Source organism: Salmo salar, chromosome 15 (genome assembly GCF_965601325.2).
Source record: "Salmo salar chromosome 15, fSalSal1, whole genome shotgun sequence".
NCBI lineage: Eukaryota > Metazoa > Chordata > Actinopteri > Salmoniformes > Salmonidae > Salmo > Salmo salar.
In genome coordinates this window covers 72,777,571-72,795,734 of record NC_138305.1, presented here as the reverse complement: position 1 = coordinate 72,795,734, position 18,164 = coordinate 72,777,571, and the positions used below count along the sequence as shown (strand labels likewise).

General features: G+C 40.7%; 1 protein-coding gene across 1 annotated transcript in view; it reads left to right on the top strand.

Annotated features, from left to right (window-relative positions):
* The first annotated feature begins 4,010 nt into the window (after positions 1-4,010).
* The window catches only part of LOC106572303 (helicase ARIP4), a 69,738-nt gene continuing 55,584 nt past the window's right edge, over positions 4,011-18,164 (top strand). The window contains exon 1 of the mRNA XM_045695988.2: positions 4,011-4,213. The gene's annotated coding sequence lies outside the window, so the exon portion shown is untranslated. The remainder of the gene's footprint in view (positions 4,214-18,164) is intronic.

The window sequence follows — 18,164 nt, the reverse complement described above, 5'->3', positions numbered from 1 at the left end:
TAATTTTCTACTGTATGTTTGTTTTACTTCATGTGTAACTCTGTGTTGTTGTACGTGTCGAACTGCTTTGCTTTATCTTTGCCAGGTCGCAATTGTAAATGAGAACTTGTTCTCAACTTGCCTACCTGGTTAAATAAAGGTGAGAAAAAAAACTATACAAATGAATAGAAATGGCAACAAAAATGAGGGGTTAAATGTGTCACAAAAAATATATATATTTTCGGAGCTTTTTTGAATCTTCTAGAAATAGAGTGCCACGGAATGAGTCATAATACCCATAAAACGTAGCAGTCAAACAAGGAAAGGGTTCCAATCATTTTCGCAGCATTCATTTTTCTCCATAGGGGAATATAGAAACACTTAAAATAAGGACTGTGTTTTGTGTAGGTTTACCGTGGCGTGAGGTTTTGATAACTGTGTTTATCCCTCTAGGACAGGGTCTGAATACTTCTGTAAATAAGGTATTTCTGTTTTTTATTTTTACTACCCTGCAAAAATGTCTAAAAACCTGGTTCCACTTTGTCATTATGGGTTATTGTGTGTAGATTGCTGAGATGTTTTATTTTATTTAAACCATTTTAGAATAAGACTAACATAACAAAATGTGGAAAAAGTCAAGATCTCTGAATACTTTCCGATGGCACTGTGTCAATATATTCACTTGTATTCATCCCATAAAAATGAAATGCTAATTAGCTGCTAATGTGGCTATCGTAAAGAACTACAAATGCCATGATGATCTGGACGAGACTGCTGAATCAAGGCAAAGGTAAGAATCTCTGGATTATGTTTGGTAAATTTAGTAATTAATAAATTGTCAACATTTCTTCAAATTGAAAATTCTGTGAACTATCTTATGCAAGTTTTAAATTGACACAATACCTGTTAGCAAAGGTGTCAGCTAGAGATGACGTGCAGGAGCTTGCAGGGATTTGTAGTCTTGTATGAAGTCTACTTTGATGCTAATTAGCATTTTCAAATCTGAGATTAAGTAGAGGCGAATGTATTGATAAAAGTCACCTTGTCCCAAAACGTCTCGTCGGGGTAAGCCTACACGAATAACAGCCCTTATTTTAAGTGTTTCTAAAATTCTCTATGGGAAAAATGAATGGTGGAAAAATGACTGGAACCATTTCCCTGTTTTACCGCTAGGTTTTATGGGTATTATTACACCTCCACTGAACATTGAAGGAGCTTTTTATACATTTCAAAATGGCCTCCTATGCGTTCAGGGACCAGTCATAATGAGAATGCAAAACATAATGTGATTGGTGAGTGAGTCTTAAAAAAATCGGACCAATTCTATTGAGACATAGAGTGACCAATATATTGTGGTTACATACAGTTGAAGTCGGAAGGTTGGAGTCATTAAAACTCATTTTTCAACCACTCCACAAATTTCTTGTTAACCAACTATAGTTTTGGCAAGTTGGTTGGGACTTTGTGCATGACACAAGTAATTTTTACAACAATTGTTTACAGACAGATTATTTCACTTATAATACACTGTATCACAATTCCAGTGGGTCAGAAGTTTACATACACTGAATGTGCCTTTAAACAGCTTGGAAAATTCCAAGAAAATGATGTCATGGCTTTAGAAGCTTCTGATAGGCTAATTGACATAATTTGAGTCAATTGGAGGTGTACCTGTGGATGTATTTAATGTAAATGTAAATGTAAATGTATTTCACGGCCTACCTTCAAACTCAGTGCCTCTTTGCTTGACATCATGGGGAAATCAAAAGAAATCAGCCAAGACCTCAGAAAACAAATTGGAGACCTCCACAAGTCTGGTTCATCCTGGGGAGCAATTTCCAAATGCCTGAAGGTCACGCGTTCGTCTGTACAAACAATAGTAGGCAAGTATAAACACCATGGGACCACACAGCCGTCGTACCGCTCAGGAAGGAGACGCGTTCTGTCTCCTACAGATTAACATACTTTGGTGCGAAAAGTGCAAATCAATCCCAGAACAGCAAAGGACCTTGTGAAGATGCTGGAGAAAACACGTACAAAAGTATCTATATCCACAGTAAAACGAGTCCTATATCGACATAAGCTGAAAGGCCGCTCAGCAAGGAAGAAGCCTCTGCTCCAAAACCGGCATAAAAAAGCCAGACTACGGTTTACAACTGCACATGGGGACAATGATCATACTTTTTGGAGAAATGTCCTCTAGTCTGATGAAACAAAAATGGAACTGTTTGGCCATAATGACCTTTGTCATGTTTGGAGGAAAAAGGGGGAGGCTTGCAAGCCGAATAACACCATCCCAACCGTGAAGCATGGGGGTGGCAGCATCATGGTGTAGGAGGGCCTGGTGCACTTCACAAAATAGATTGAATTATGAGGAAAGAAAATTATGTGGATATATTGAAGCAACATCTCAAGACATCCGTCAGGAAGTTAAAGCTTGGTCGCAAATGGGTCTTCGAAATGGACAATGACCCTAAGCATACTTCCAAAATTGTGGCAAAATGGCTTAAGGACAACAAAGTCAAGGTATTGGAGTGGCCATCACAAAGCCCTGACCTCAATCCTATAGAAAATGTATGGGCAGAACTGAAAAAGCATGTGCGAGCAAGGAGGACTACAAACCTGACTCAGTTACACCAGCTTTGTCAGGAGGAATGGGACAAAATTTACCCAACTTACCCAATTTTGACCCAAGTTAAACAATTTAAAGGCAATGCTACCAAATACTAATTGAGTGTATGTAAACTTCTGACCCAATGGGGATTTGATAAAAGGAATAAACACTGAAATAAATAATTCTCTCTACTATTATTCTGACATTTCACATTCTTAAAATAAAGTGGTGATCCTAACTGACCTAAAACAGGGAATTCTTACTAGGATTAAATGTCAGGAATTGTGAAAAACTGAGTTTAAATGTATTTGTCTATGGTGTATGTAAACTTTCGACTTGAACTGTATTAGTGATCAATAGACTAGTATATAGTTATAATATCAGTCACACAGTTGGTCAACTTGAGTTGGTTTTCTTTGGTCAAACTAATATGGCCGTATGTATAATGTCACTCACATCAGGGAAAGAAGACAAACTCTGCAACGAACAAGAAGTGCATGAAGCGTTCGTGACCTTTGTGCTGTCATTCTGTTGCCAAACTTTGCATCTGGACTGTTCTTCAAGTAAATGTGTTTTTATAAAATGTTCTGTGGAAATTGTTAAAGTTGTCCTTATGCATAGAGTTTGTATGGTTGGTTTAACTTTGCAATCGATCAATCAAATGTATTTATAAAGCCCTTTTTACATCAGCAGATGTCACAAAGTGCTGTACAGAAACTCAGTCTAAAACCACAAACAGCAAGCAATGCATATGTAGAAGCACTGGTTTTTGTTTGGCATACATTTAAAAGTGAAAATTATGAGCCTCAGCGTCAGTCTTCTAACCTGGAATTGTCCTTAACTAAATCAAGGGGCGCTTAACATAAATGGCCAGTAGGGGGCGCCACAAGAACGAGACAATTTATAAATTAGGCAGCAGACTTTTTCGGATCATTACTCAGTAGACTGCAAGCCTACTGGGTGAAATCTCTAGAAAAAAATAATGGCAAAAAATATATATAATTCCCTTGATCAATTAACCGAGAATTAAATGTGTTACTGTTAGGAATAGAGAGAATGCAGGCTTGTCAGAATGAAGAGCATATCAGATTGGGAAAGCTTCCATTTCATAACTTGAAAACCCATAGGAATTGGACAACAATTTAAAAGTGGTTCATTTTATGGCTTTGGCCATGCTTCTTTGTTGTTTGATATTTAGGCCGAATTTATCATATTTCTTCATTTAGATGGTATAGCAATTGGATATTACATGTTTGTCTAAAGTACAGTTTAGCTCAACGTGTAGCAAAAGCAAAAGCATACTTGAATCAACGTAATAATAACCAGTTTGCACAGTTAATGTATTATTTAACTTTATTTATATTAATGTGTTACGCAAACTCGACCCTGTGTCTCACTCAATTTGTTCCCCCTCGTCGACGAATGTTTAAACATTTGGCAGTGCGTTTCCGGAACTCTCGTATTGTTTAGGTTTTTTTTGTATTCCTGAAGGGGACCGACAGCATAGCATCGCTGTTCCTCAAGAAACTGACTAAAGAAATTTCAACCTGCATGTAACTGAACATTTATTGAAAATTGACTGTAAATTATTCAAGACATTTCACGCAGTGAATACGAAAGGTGAGCATACTTTTTTCGTTTTACATGCCAAATTTAATTGAGGGGGTTTTCATTGTGGGAGCATTGGTCGTGTTTTGGCTGTCTGTGTCAACTGTGGGCAATGAGAGCCTTAGTGCACATCGACGGTGCTCAGACTGCATTGCCATTGCAGTGAGCGCATGTTATGAAACGCGTGGGTTTTCGTAACTACAGTCAGCGTGTTCCGGAGTCGAGTCGGGGGGCAAAGCATTGGTAATGGAGGATGGTTCATTGTTGCAATTCAGACAAAATAATAATTAACTTCCAATAGAGAGTTATAATAGTTATGGCTTGCTAAAAGTGAGATCTGAAATTCAAAACTAGTTTAACCTGTGGTTTTGGCGGTGTTGTTTTGATGTGACACAAGAACATGTATTACTTATGTTATCTTGTGTACATTTTGTTTTGTTTAGATAATTTAGTCTATCTGCCTCAACATCTTACCTCCAGTTTTTTTTGTTGCATAACCATATTTTGGGAGAATAAGAATTGGGATTTAGGCCTACCAGAGATTCAACTATCTAAATGTGGTGTTAATGGGATTGAAAGGTGTGTTGTGCTGAGTGATTAGGCTCTTTGCCCTGCCCTGATCCCCTGGTTTAACAGACTAGTTCTTTTGTTGAAAGGAATTCAAATATATTTGCTTAATCTCCCTTTTAGATCATGTATCTGATGAACTCTATGTACCAGTCCCGAATGTCTTTGAAAGTAATTGAAATACCCTAAATAATATTTGAACCCAGGTCTGTCCCAGGCACAACATTAAGTGTTCTGTTCTGTCTTTTTAATCCATCACACTTGTTCTTAATTCTTTGCTCTTGTAATCACATTTTTTTTGGGGGGGGGGGGGGGCAATGTGTTCAAGCTGCCGCATCAGCTCCATGTCCATTGTCATGTTGACCAGCCGTGGTGATTTCTGCAGCAGTTGATTTCTTTACCTTTAATCAACCACTCCATTAGCTTAGTGGTTGTCGTGTCTTTCCTTACCCCCACTTGGTGCACGCTGAAAAGTCTTAACCACACAAGACAACGATGTGCTCAGAGTATGTCTGTACTCTCTGCCTTTTTCTCACCTCAGTTCAACGTGAGGAGTGTCTCAGAGCAGCACACAGATACCAGATGTGATCTGTCGGGAACATTTTAAAAGGCCTTCTCCTTTTAGAGCGTCCGCGAGTGGCTGCTGCCGGCGCTCGCTCACTCTGTTCCCGCTAACGAGCACAGCGGGCGAGGGAGGGTGACATGACACCTAGCCCAACTGTCTCTCCTACGCACTGGCCTCGCTCCCTGTCTAGCCCGAAAACAGAGGAGGGGTGCTGCTCCTCTTTATCTCCACCCTCGAACTCCCCAAGCGTATAGCTCTGTCCCGGTCTCATCCTTGTCTCCTCTTAATCATGAAGTTCATATTCACTGTCCCCTCCCCCTGTACACCCAGCAGGCTATGTTCTCAAGCCCCTGTTACAGGTGTAAAGACACATGTAGAAATATACACTAAATGGCTCTGAGCTGCACCATCTCTGCTCTTTTTGCTGAAGCCGATTCACCCTAGCTCCATTATTTATGTCCAAATGGTCTGTACGTGGTACGTACTGTACTAGACCGAGTGGAGGGGCATCTCTCCGCCTGGGTAAAGGCTTCTCTGAAGAGGAGTAGCCTATTTAGTAGAGGTTTAAAAGCGAGCCCAGCAGAACAGAGATAGGCATATCACTCACATGGCCTATATGAGATCCTAGCAGGCAGTCCATAGACCGGGATCACCATGATTCTTATACTTGGAATGTGCTGGGTTATGTAATTGAGTAGCTGCCAGTAAGACTGGGATTTTATAACACTTACCTCTGTTTTGTGTATATGTTCAAGGTCAAATTTGTCAGTGTTTTCAATTTCCTGAAAAGTTTCACTTTTGGAGATACAAGGTTTTCTTTTGACCGTGATGATTCTTTGATTCATTTTCCAACTAATACATTTTTATAGTGATCATGTTTTAGTTTTCCATTACTAGTCACTAGCTAATTCACTCAGGATATTGTTAAATGCATGTTTTGAGTGCACAATTTCATCATTTGATAGGCTAACTGTTCTAAGATCCACAAGGGTCCTTTGTCAAGACGCCAGTTGAATGCTGAGTCCGTTGAAGAGCTCTTTTTGAACGCTTTCTGAAACCAAATAAATAAGACCACTGTTTTTGCCGGTTGGCTGCCTGTTTCTTGATGAAACAGTCTAAAATATTTAGAGGCTAAGGTCATTGATAATAGCCTATCGTTCTGGCACTTTTCAGGCTGCTCATTTCAATGTTTTTAGGTAGTCTCTTTATGTCTTTAAACACCTCTCAACATTCACAACTTAAAAACAAGGGGTGTGGTGTGTTTAAGATATCTTTGTTTTACTTCGTATAGTGTGTGCGTGCATGTTTGTGTGTTGAATAGAAGGGAAGGGGTTGTTCATGTGTGTGTATGCCCATCTCTTTTGGTACGTGTGGGTCACTGGATATGGTGTCTGTCTGTCTGTCTGCTGAGTATATAAGCAGTCTGTTTGAATGGTAAGGGAAGGTAGGGTGTCTGTCCGAATCTAGGCTCCAACATCACTGTTGATGATGTACCAGTGAGCAGGGGATTGTTCAACAGAAACCCTGTTTGTCCCCACCAACCCACAGGGATATGCGATCCCCTCCCAGACCACTCTTTTTAGTCCTCCTTCTTTACCGAATCTGTCTGTTGTGTCCAAGTGACCCTTTGCTAAAACCGGATTGGATGGTACTTCTTCTCTGCTCACTCAGATCATTGTTTTTTTCACATCCACTATAGTTTATTGGTGTAGAGAAGCTAGGTTGTACATTACTATTTAAAAAAAAAAAGTGGGAGGGGATTAGGCTTCCTGTTTTAGAAAATCCTCTGTTGGCATTGGGTTTATCTCCTAAAAATACCTTGGTGACCCGGGGTCAGCATTGTTCACCGCAGCGGGTCACAAACGGAGAAGCTTTTAATAGAGTCATCAGGGAGCTATTTCAATCTGCCCCCGTCTGTCTGCCTCACCACTAGGCTAAATGCTGAATGTAAGCTAATGATCTAGCTGGGTATTAGAAGTGGCACGATTAAACTGAACATTATTGACACCGATCGCAGGCATTTTGCTGATATCGTTCATTACGATAAGTAGCCTATAATAGAGAAATGTGACGTTTGAAATGAAATGCTTGCTAACATGGGTGATTGTTAATGGGACATTTGATGACCGCAACCACCAAACTAGTAGTAGTAGTAGCAGCAGTAGTAGTTTAAAAGATAAACTGTGGTGCACATTAAAGACCTGCTCTGAAACTTTGGCGACTACCAAGTATTTTTTTTTAAACCTCTTGCTTTGGGGCTGGATGTGTCAATGTGTAGTTCATACATGCATAATCTATGAACAGAATTACTGTCTTACCTTAATTAGTCACAACATTTGAAAGTGACTGTTTTTCTGGAAGCTGTGTCGAGCAATTTTCCCTACATTTTCTCCCACGTGGGCCAGCCCCCTAGCATTTTGAGTTCTAGCGAATGAGCTTCAGCCCGTTGCCATTTTAGTGATCGCTAGCAAGATGCACACAGCAGAGCGAGAGAGAGCGCAATGACGGTGCACATATCTGCACATGTGACGTGTTCCGCAATTTTCTGGGACCACTTTTGGCCCATGAGTGCTACTTTCAGAACTTCTGGCTAAAAAGTATACAAAAGTACCAGATAATCTCTTTAACCTGTTAGGGCTAGGGGGCAGTATTGACACGGCCGGATAAAAAACGTACCCGATTTAATCTGGTTACTACTCCTGCCCAGTAACTAGAATATGCATATAATTATTGGCTTTGGATAGAAAATACCCTAAAGTTTCTAAAACTGTTTGAATGGTGTCTGTGAGTATAACAGAACTCAAATGGCAGGCCAAAACCTGAGAAGATTCTATGCAGGAAGTGGCCTGTCTGACAAGTAGTGTTTCATCTTGGCTCTTTTTATTGAAGACTGAGGATCTTTGCTCTAACGTGACACTTCCTACGGCTCCCATAGGCTCTCAGAGCCCGGGAAAAAGCTGAACGATATCGAGGCAGCCTCTGGCTGAAACACATTATCGCTTTTGGCAAGTGGCCGATCAGAGTACTATGGGCTTAGGCGCGTGCCCGAGTCGACCGAATGCTTTATTTTCTTTCGTCTGTTTACCTAAACGCAGATTCCCGGTCGGAATATTATCGCTTTTTTATGAGAAAAATGGCATAAAAATTGATTTTAAACAGCGGTTGACATGCTTTGAAGTACGGTAATGGAATATTTAGAATTTTTTTGTCACCAATTGCGCCATGCTCGTCACCTTTATTTACCCTTTCGGATAGTGTCTTGAACGCACGAACAAAACGCCGCTGTTTGGATATAACTATGGATTATTTTGAACCAAACCAACATTTGTTATTGAAGTAGAAGTCCTGGGAGTGCATTCTGATGAAGACAGCAAAGGTAATAACATTTTTCTTATAGTAAATCTGACTTTGGTGAGTGCTAAATTTGCTGGGTGTCTAAATAGCTAGCCCTGTGATGCCGGGCTATCTACTGAGAATATTGCAAAATATGCTTTCACCGAAAAGCTATTTTAAAATCGGACATATCGAGTGCATAGAGTTCTGTATCTATAATTCTTAAAATAATTGTTATGCTTTTTGTGAACGTTTATCGTGAGTAATTTAGTAAATTCACCGGCAGTGTTCGGTGGGAATGCTAGTCACATGCTAGTCACATGCTAATGTAAAAAGCTGGTTTTTGATATAAATATGAACTTGATTGAACAAAACATGCATGTATTGTATAACATAATGTCATAGGGTTGTCATCTGATGAAGATCATCAAAGGTTAGTGCTGCATTTAGCTGTGGTTTGGGTTTATTTGACATTATATGCTAGCTTGAAAAATGGGTGTCTGATTATTTTTGGCTGGGTACTCTGCTGACATAATCTAATGTTTTGCTTTCGTTGTAAAGCCTTTTTGAAATCGGACAGTGTGGTTAGATTAACGAGAGTCTTGTCTTTAAAATGGTGTAAAATAGTCATATGTTTGAAAAAGTGAAGTTTTTGCATTTTTGAGGTTTTTGAATAACGCGCCACGGGATTACACTGGCTGTTACGTAGGTGGGATGATTTGGTGCCACCTACCCTAGAGAGGTTAACGTTATAAACATATGTGACTCGACACCTGGATTTGGTCTTCTGTAACAACATTTTGAAATTGTGTTTTTTTACATTATAAAAGTAGCGACTCAGAGCTACAAATTGGTATATCATACACTGCATTTGCAGAACAATGGGAAAGTAATTCTGCTTTGAAAGTTGATCAACTTGTAAACTCACTTTTGAGAAAATCGCCTTTGAATGTTTTGCTATCTAGTGAAGAGCTCTTCTTTGTCTATGCCCATTCGGCATCGTTCTCACCCTAAGCTTTAGCCCCACCTATCTCATTTCGCTCTCGAAGCACACACTTGACGCTCTGGCAGATGATTTGTTTCCCTCTGGATAACATGAAAACAGCCTAATCAGCTCTGCTGGCAAAATTTCATTACGCTTTTTTGCAGACATTTACTGACACCGGCCCTATTCAATGGGTGTTGTACACACGTCTCGTAACTTTAGGTAATGAGCCAGCCAGCCAACGTTAGCTAGTTAAACAATAAACAGTGCCAACAATGCCACAGTGCTGGGAGCTAACCAACCATGTTCAATGTTAGCTAGATAACATTAGACTCTAACTAGAACAGCACACGACTCTGGGGAAACGAATGATAACGTCAGCTAGGGAGCCAGCTAGCTAGCTAACAGTACACTAGCTTGAAATGAAACTACTTTCTGTCAAAATTAGTCTAGCGTTACATGTTTTTTTAAATCTTAAATGTATACGTCATCGTGCATGGACGCATCTCCAAGTCAGGAATGCCATGCCATGCCATGGTTGCCCTTAGTTTGAAGATGTAATCCGGAGACAGGTGTTTCCTCCATCTCTTTAGCTATCATACTCTAATTCCACTGATATCAAAACGTGAGCCACACTTATGCAGCTCCACTACACAATATGTTTTTTTTTAAAGCCGTGTTTGACAGGATTACCAACACAGACTGATGAACTTCTATGGCAAACCAATCCGAACTCCTCTCTCGGCATGTCCAGCCCACTCATTATCTCAGCCAATCATGGCTAGTGGGAAGGTTGCTCCCTTTTTCTGTGGCTTAACTATCAAGGCTCGTAATTTAACAATTGTATTCGTACTTACAGATGGCATACGAGTTTGTTATTAAGGCACATGAAAGTTCACATGTTCAAGAAGGCATGTCTGCCCCAAGAAAATGAATTTTGATGAAAAAACAAACATTTTTTATGTTCAAACGGCTCTCCTGTGAAGTAGTGACTTGCGACATACGCCTAGTTTCCTGAATCGGGTCACATGTTTTATTGATCATTATCACTTCAATTCAGGCAGTTTGATATGGATTTTTGTCCATATCGGCCAGTTCTAGTGGGTATTGTATTTGAGGGGGGGGGGGGCTTGTTAAAAAAATCAATTTGCGTTATGAACCACCAAAGCAAAACAATTGTTTTATGACATTACTTTGATGGGGTTTTTTTTCTCTGTTTAGTCTTACCCAACATGCCTTTTTGTTATACAAGCAAATTGATCAGCTTAAGTTGAGCTTGTCAACGTTTTTATTTTTTTATGTTTACTTAGCGATGAAATGGTAGAGGTTACTGATAAAGTGTTTTGGAGATACAGCACATTATAGACCTACTGTATCAAGGGACAGACTCGCATCCATATTTAGCTATACATCAGAAGGGCTGCACTGCCCACTTCCCACTATGTGCCCCTTTTGATGCATGCCCTTTTGGTGTTCATCAAAGTGCCTGACTGAGGCTCTGTCCCCTTGGAGACAGACAGATCTCAGGACATCAGAGGGGGACTTCCCACTGTGCCCTGGACTGTATACTGTACTGTAGTCTGGAACTAGGCCCATTTTAATGTTCACCGCTGGATTTCCTTTTTGTGTTTTTATAAGGACAAGCAGGAACAGCGTATTCAACCTACGCTGACGTGCATTCCTAACTGTGTGCATCTTGTTTAAGCATATCTCATATCACTTTACTTGTAAGTAACAGCGGCATTAGCCAGCTCTTATGTAAGTCAGCTTATGCAAGCAGCTGTCTTTCGTTTCAGTGGCCTCGTTAAGCATTTCTTCCCCCCCCCCCCCCCCTCCACTTTTCTTGCCTTCGCAGATGAAAAAATGCCTTTCCATTGTGTTGAAGTGGCTTAGGCAACACGACACGTACAAAATGAACATGTCAAAGACTGACCCACCCCCCACCCCACCCTAAGGGACATGGTAGACACACAGAAGTGTGTGACATCTCACGTTTTGTGTGTGTGACCTATATCTCAACGTGTGTGTTTATTTGTGTGAGGAAGTGACGAGGAAACTGTAGCGAGATTCTATGGCCGGGACAATACCAGTATCCATTTTTTTTCCCAAGGCAAAAATGAAAACATGAGGCAGATAAAACTTTTTGGTCCTTTTTAAAAACATGCATTTGTAAAATATTGTGTGCTATAGCTTGTAAAATATACTGAGTGTACAAAACATTAGGAACACTTGCTCTTTCCATGACAGACTGAACAGGTGAATCCAGGTGAAAGCTATGATCCCTTATTGATGTCACTTGTTAAATCCAATAAAAAGAGTGTAGATGAAAGGGAGGAGACATGTTAAGCCTTGAGAAATTGAGACCTGCATGGTGCATGTGTGCCATTCAGAGGGTGAATGGGCAAGACAAAATATTTAAGTGCCTTTGAACGGGGTATGGTAGTAGGTGCCAGGTGCACTGTTTTGAGTGTGTCAAGAACTGCAATGCTGCTGGGTTTTTAACGCTGAACAGTTTCCCGTGTGTATCAAGAATGGTCCTCCGCCAAAAGGACATCTAGCCAACTTGACACAACTGTGGAATACTTTCGACACCTTGTAGAGTCCATGTCCCGAAGAATTGAGGCTGTTCTAAGGGCAAAAGGGGGTGCAACTCAAAATTAGGAAGGTGTTCCTAATGTTTTGGACACTTAGTGTGACTATATGTAACTCTGGGTGACAACATAATGTTTGTTTCCAACATTGGGGCTAATTTTCCTAAAGAAGTCAACTCCGCTTCGTGTTTTGTTTCCTTGCCACGATACTAACGAGTATCGCGATACTGGTATCGTCCTGGCCCTACGAGATTCCCTAAAAACATGCCACTTCGAAACAGCTATGACCGGAAGTGACTTTTTCGCAGGTTAGGAGAGCTTACCGAGCAGGTTGGTAGAATTAATGTAGCACGTTAGTAGAATTTGGTTAAGGTTAGAGAAAATGCTCTCCTAACCTGCTACGAAAATAAACTTCTGTGCGTAGCTGTATCGAAGTGTCGTGTTTTTAGGGAGTCCCAACTGCAGCCCCATGCGACTCCTCTCGCTTCCTGTTTCCAGCCTGGTGGCTTTGTCCCCCATGACCTTCAGTCCGGCCGTTTGGCTCTGTCCTGAGGGTGCTGGGCTCGTATCCTTCTGACCATGTCTGTGGTGTCCCTTGACCCTGCGTTACCTCATCTAGAAGCTTGGTGGCCCTATTTTAGCAGGGTTTAGGCTATGTACTCCCCACCCCCGTTTGGCATGTGGGTTTCGAGGACACGAGACAACCAGACCCCTCCCCCGACCCGTCCCACTGCTGCCGGGGATCATTCAGGAGGAGGATGCAATGCATGTTTTGAAATGTCATGAAGACCTCTCATAACTCCTTAGATTAGATTAACTTTATTATCCCACCAGGGGGAAATTTGTTTGGTCATGTGCTTAAAAGACAAACACAGAATGGTGCACAATAAAATTGATATGAAAAGTTCAATGGGCTACATATTTACTGTGGATGTTCAATACACACTCCCTTCAACCAATAAATAGTCTTTGCTAAGTCTTTCCATTAAACAGCCTAATGGCTGAAAGTCCCTGTATCTATTTGTTTCTTTTCAATAAGTATTTTCCCCCTAGTCAGGCTGCGGCTGCTTTGGGTGAATTTAGGAGGAAGTTGGTACTGTCCTTTTTAGAATTATCCTTCTTTAGAATGTTTGTCATGTTTTTGGAGTATGAGATTTGTGTACTGGCTGTTGGCCGACTCTTGGCCTATACCATTTATCTTGCTCGCTGTTTTTATGTGTTGCTGCAGTTTGGTCTTGCACTCTCATGTTTACAAACGCGCATAACAGGCCAAATGACAGGACACTCTGCAGGACAGATTTGTAAAACATCTGCAAGATATGGCGATCAACATTGCAATAGATCAGTTTAGGCTTGGGCGGTATCCAGATTGTAATGCCATCATAACGACCTTGTGCCATAACGGGATATTTGGTAATACCGACACTGAACACAAAGGGCGCTATTTTCAAACCCCACTGAGCTTTTGTAATCTGAAGGTTAGCATTGCTAACAAGTACATGTAGAGTCCCCATAGAGAATGCTAACGAGGCTCTGGCCTAAAAATGCTACTCAGTTTGCTGCAGGCACAAAACAAACATTTGACAGCGAGGCTCTTGATCCCGAAGGGGATTCTCTGCTGTTACCAAGCAAAGCTGGATTTTGGAAGAAGCTAACAAGCTACTAAATTAGCAAACCAATTGTGCAACTGCAGAACATTTAGCACATTTTAAACAGTTAATATTTATAAGATATCTACCTGTCAAACATTTAGTTGTGAATTCCATACTGTAACTAGATCACCTGGTGCGAGCTGCACAACAGTGAGTTACTCACAAGTCTCCGGTCTCATCATTGTGTGCTTGGAAACAAACGCCACATGACTGGGGACTACCAGTAAGCTTCATAATGAAAAATTGTGACATGTAAAATGAAGACAGCAATCTACTTTATCTTCCACCGTATTGCACAAGTTGACTACAGGTATTTACTTAAAAAGTAGATGCAAATATTCAAATTCATTTAAAAAAAACCATCCATTTATTGAAAACCATCCTGTATTTTTTTTCCAAAATACCCCGGTATACTGTATAATACCCAAACCTTGTTCAGGTTGTGCAAAAAGAGCATTCTCTGTTGTTATTTCTTTTGTTTTCTTTGAATTTCAGTTTATCTATCTCAATTCCCAGGTCACTCTATCGACTGGTTTCCCCCGTTGATCTTCGTGAGGGGTAGTGCAGTTTTTTTCCCTACTCTACATGGAGAAAGATACACTTATATTAAACACAAACCATATATTCCAATACAATCGTTTCACAAACCAAGGTCATGTACCGCTGAATAGGGCTTGTTGTATCTCCTGTCTGAAAAGGCAGCCCCTCTCACTGTAGAATTGAAACAGTGACCCGACCCCTTCCTGGGAGGCTAACAAGGTCATTGTTAACCTTCCAATTAGCTTGCTCTTTTGTTACTGACAATTCCTCCATTGCTATCCTCTTCCCACCAACCATCATTTTCTTCCTTGAATTCAAGTCACTATAGCTGAAAGTTGTGTTCTATGAGCTACTTAGCGTCGGTGTTTTAGAAAGTTCCTTAAAAGCTCTTTGCTCAAGGTTGTGTCGGCTAACCTGACATTGAAGCTGGGTTGGATCATGATGATATGCACTGCATTGGGCATTGGCACAAGAAAAGGCTGTGAGTGATGTGAATTTAATTTCACCAAGCTGAGTGATGAGCTCGACAATGCATCATGAGAGCTTTGCCTCACAGGAATAGGCTGCTGCCAGCGTCTTTCATTCTGCTGTTTGACTCTTCCCAGGGATCCACAACTCTGACAAGTCTTCCCTCTAGTCTGTTTGTGTTTTACATCTTTTGTGTGTGTGTCCAGGCCGCTTCTTTGTCTACAGTATTTCTTTGACGAAACAGCAGCACGATTCATCAGTGAAAACCCCACAGGAGGAGTTGTGTGGAAAGGAAGAAAGATGAGGGTTTCTTTCCCTCTCTATAGTTGTTTTTATCGAAAGGAGCCTAAAGCAAACTCTGATTGCCAGACCTGTATGCTTTAGCTAAGTCCTAAATGAAAAACATTTGATGCTAGCCATTAGGATAGCCTATGTGATCTGGCATGACAACAAATACAACAGAGTTGGCTAAATCACAAATAAGTCTTTGAATGGATGGAAAGGGTTTCCCAAAAATATTCTCAATGAAATGTTAACTACAAAGTAGCTGGCAGAATGAAATCATGATTATTTGCATCAATCCAGTGGCCATTTGTTTTGTAAACTCTGCAATCACATGAGCGCTACAGCAACACCGCTTAACCAATCAACGGTCTCTTCCTGATGCACTGCATCAAAGGGTAACTACACCCAAAAATTGAAATTTCTTCAATTTTTCCCAGGCTTAAACAATTGTCTCCTGATGTGGTTTAAACAAGTGATTTGAGAGCCCTATAAAAACAGTTCACACTTTAGTGTAACTGGGTTTGTACTGTATGTATCCCAGTGTTTCTGTGAGGTAGGAAAGCCCGTAGACATGATTGGACTCACTGTCTACAGGTCTGGTCCTGTCAGTAAAGTGTATTGTAATCCAACCCTGACACATTGTTAGCCTTGGCATATACTTCTAGCTCTGCCTCTTTCTGCTGCCCAGTTATGCAAAGACTGTTAATTGCATTACATCACAAGGAGTGCTGTATTGTTTTTCCATTATGTAAGGCCAAGTCAGTGCCATTTAAGATGAGGGAGGATAAAAAAAAATTCTTCATGAGTTTGGCCTTATTTCTATTACAGCATATTGGATGACTCATTCATATTCCATTCACCCAGTTCAATGTAACAGCTCAGGTTTAGGCTACAACATGATACTCAAATTCTCCCTATACCCATCATGAGGTTGCTACAACCTAGCCTATGAATGAAAGTTTACAACGTAGGTGCACACAGGTCGAGACAAATTTCAGGCGACAGACCGTGACACATGGACAGACAGTGACATTCACTACCGCCTTACGTACTCTTGCCTGCATCTAGCTTGATATAGGGTGTAATCATTAGTCCAACAGTTGCAAACAGATGTTTATCCCCGTTTTTGTTCTGTTTTGCTTCCGTCTAAGAAACTTTTTTTCAACAGAATCGGCGGAATGAATACACCCCTGATCACGCATAGACACAGTTCACTTTCATAGCAGCAACGTATTATATTGGTCAGTTTGTCGTTCTGTTCGAGGAAAAAAAAATAGCCTATTCCAAACAGACTCTGGGACAGTTGTGGGGTGATATCCCAAATGAATACAACCAGTAGGCCTACAGGCTGCATAAAAAAAGAAAACACTTTAAAAAGCAATGAGTCTTGTACATCGGATCAGAACGTTTAGCTTAAAATGTTGATGTACTATTTCTTCACTTTATAAGCGCAGCAATGCACACAAAGCAGTAAGCTACGCGCAAATGTTTGTTCCACAATGCAATTAGCGGGAAACACTGTTGTAACAAGTGGTTTCTTGTGACAGAGATTAAAATATCTGTTCGAAATTTTGAAAGAGGGGAATATGTAAAGATGCAACAACTAGCATAGGTTGCTAATATGACTCGGATTGTGCCTTTGGCTACTGGACAATGAAAGAAAGTTGATTTGAAAACCAATAGAAACAGGCTACTGGTTTTAATGTCATATGGAAGTAAGTCTCTTTATAAAATTGCCTTTATGTTTCTATGGTCGGATTTTAATTTGAAGCAAGGTAAGACATGCCTCGTAATGTAAAACGTTTAGGTTTCAAACAATTTAAGTATATGTTTTCAAAATGCATACTGCCTCCAGCTCATTGTAAAGTGGTGTGTGACGCGCTGAAGCCTGCCAACCGTTGCCTATAAGCACTTGAATGGCGAATGGGAAGCGCGCATCAATTACCAGTTGAGAAATTAAAATGGTAGCTATATTTAATCGTGGCCTTAAACAGTTAACACGCGGTTGCGCTTAGAATTGTTACGCAATGATTGGGCTTATAAAAGCACGCTTCATTCCAGCAGCCACAACTGAGCAGTTTGAGAGGCTCTAGCAGCAGCTCTCTTGCGCCATCTGACAGATTTTCCGTTTACAAGCTCTGTACCAATTTAATTCCACTAAATTATGCAAATGAACCTATACATCCATAAGCATGACCAGTCAAGTGTATTTCCATTGACTGGTATTTCCATCAGTGAATAGGCTAAAATAAACATTATTTTACAAAGGGATTTTCTTTCTTCTCCCAGACAATTGGCCAGCTCCCGTGTGTGTGTGTGTGTGTGTGTGTGTGTCTGTGCTTTGAATAGTGGAAGGGAAGGAGGTGTCCTCTCTGCACCTTTTTTATTTAACTAGGCAAGTCCTTTAAGAACAAATTATTATTTACAATGACAGCCTACCAAGAGGTCAAAGACCTCCTGCGGGGGTGGGATAAAAAAATATGTAGGACAAAACACATCATGGCGAGATACCACAACACTACATAAGAGACCTAAGATGACAACATAGCATGGCAGCGACACATGGCAGCAGCACAACATGGTAGCAGCACAAACATGGTTCAAACATTGTTAGACACAGACAACACAAAGAGCAAACAAGGTAGAGACGACAATACATCACGTGAAGTAGTCACAAGTGTCAGTAAGAGTGTCCGTGATTTGAGTCTTTTGACTAAAAAGATGGAGATAAAACTGTCCCGTTGAGTGTTTTTTGCAGCTTGTTCCAGCCACTAGCTGCAGCAAACTGAAAAGAGGAGTGACCCAGGGATGTGTGCGCTTTGGGAACCTTTAACAGAATGTGACTGGCAGAACGGGTGTGTGTGGAGGATGAGACATGCAGTAGTAATTTCAGACAGGAGAGAGTGAGGCCTAGGAGTGGTTTTATAAATAAGCATTAACCAGTGGGTCTTGCGTCGGGTATACAGAGCTTGTCAGT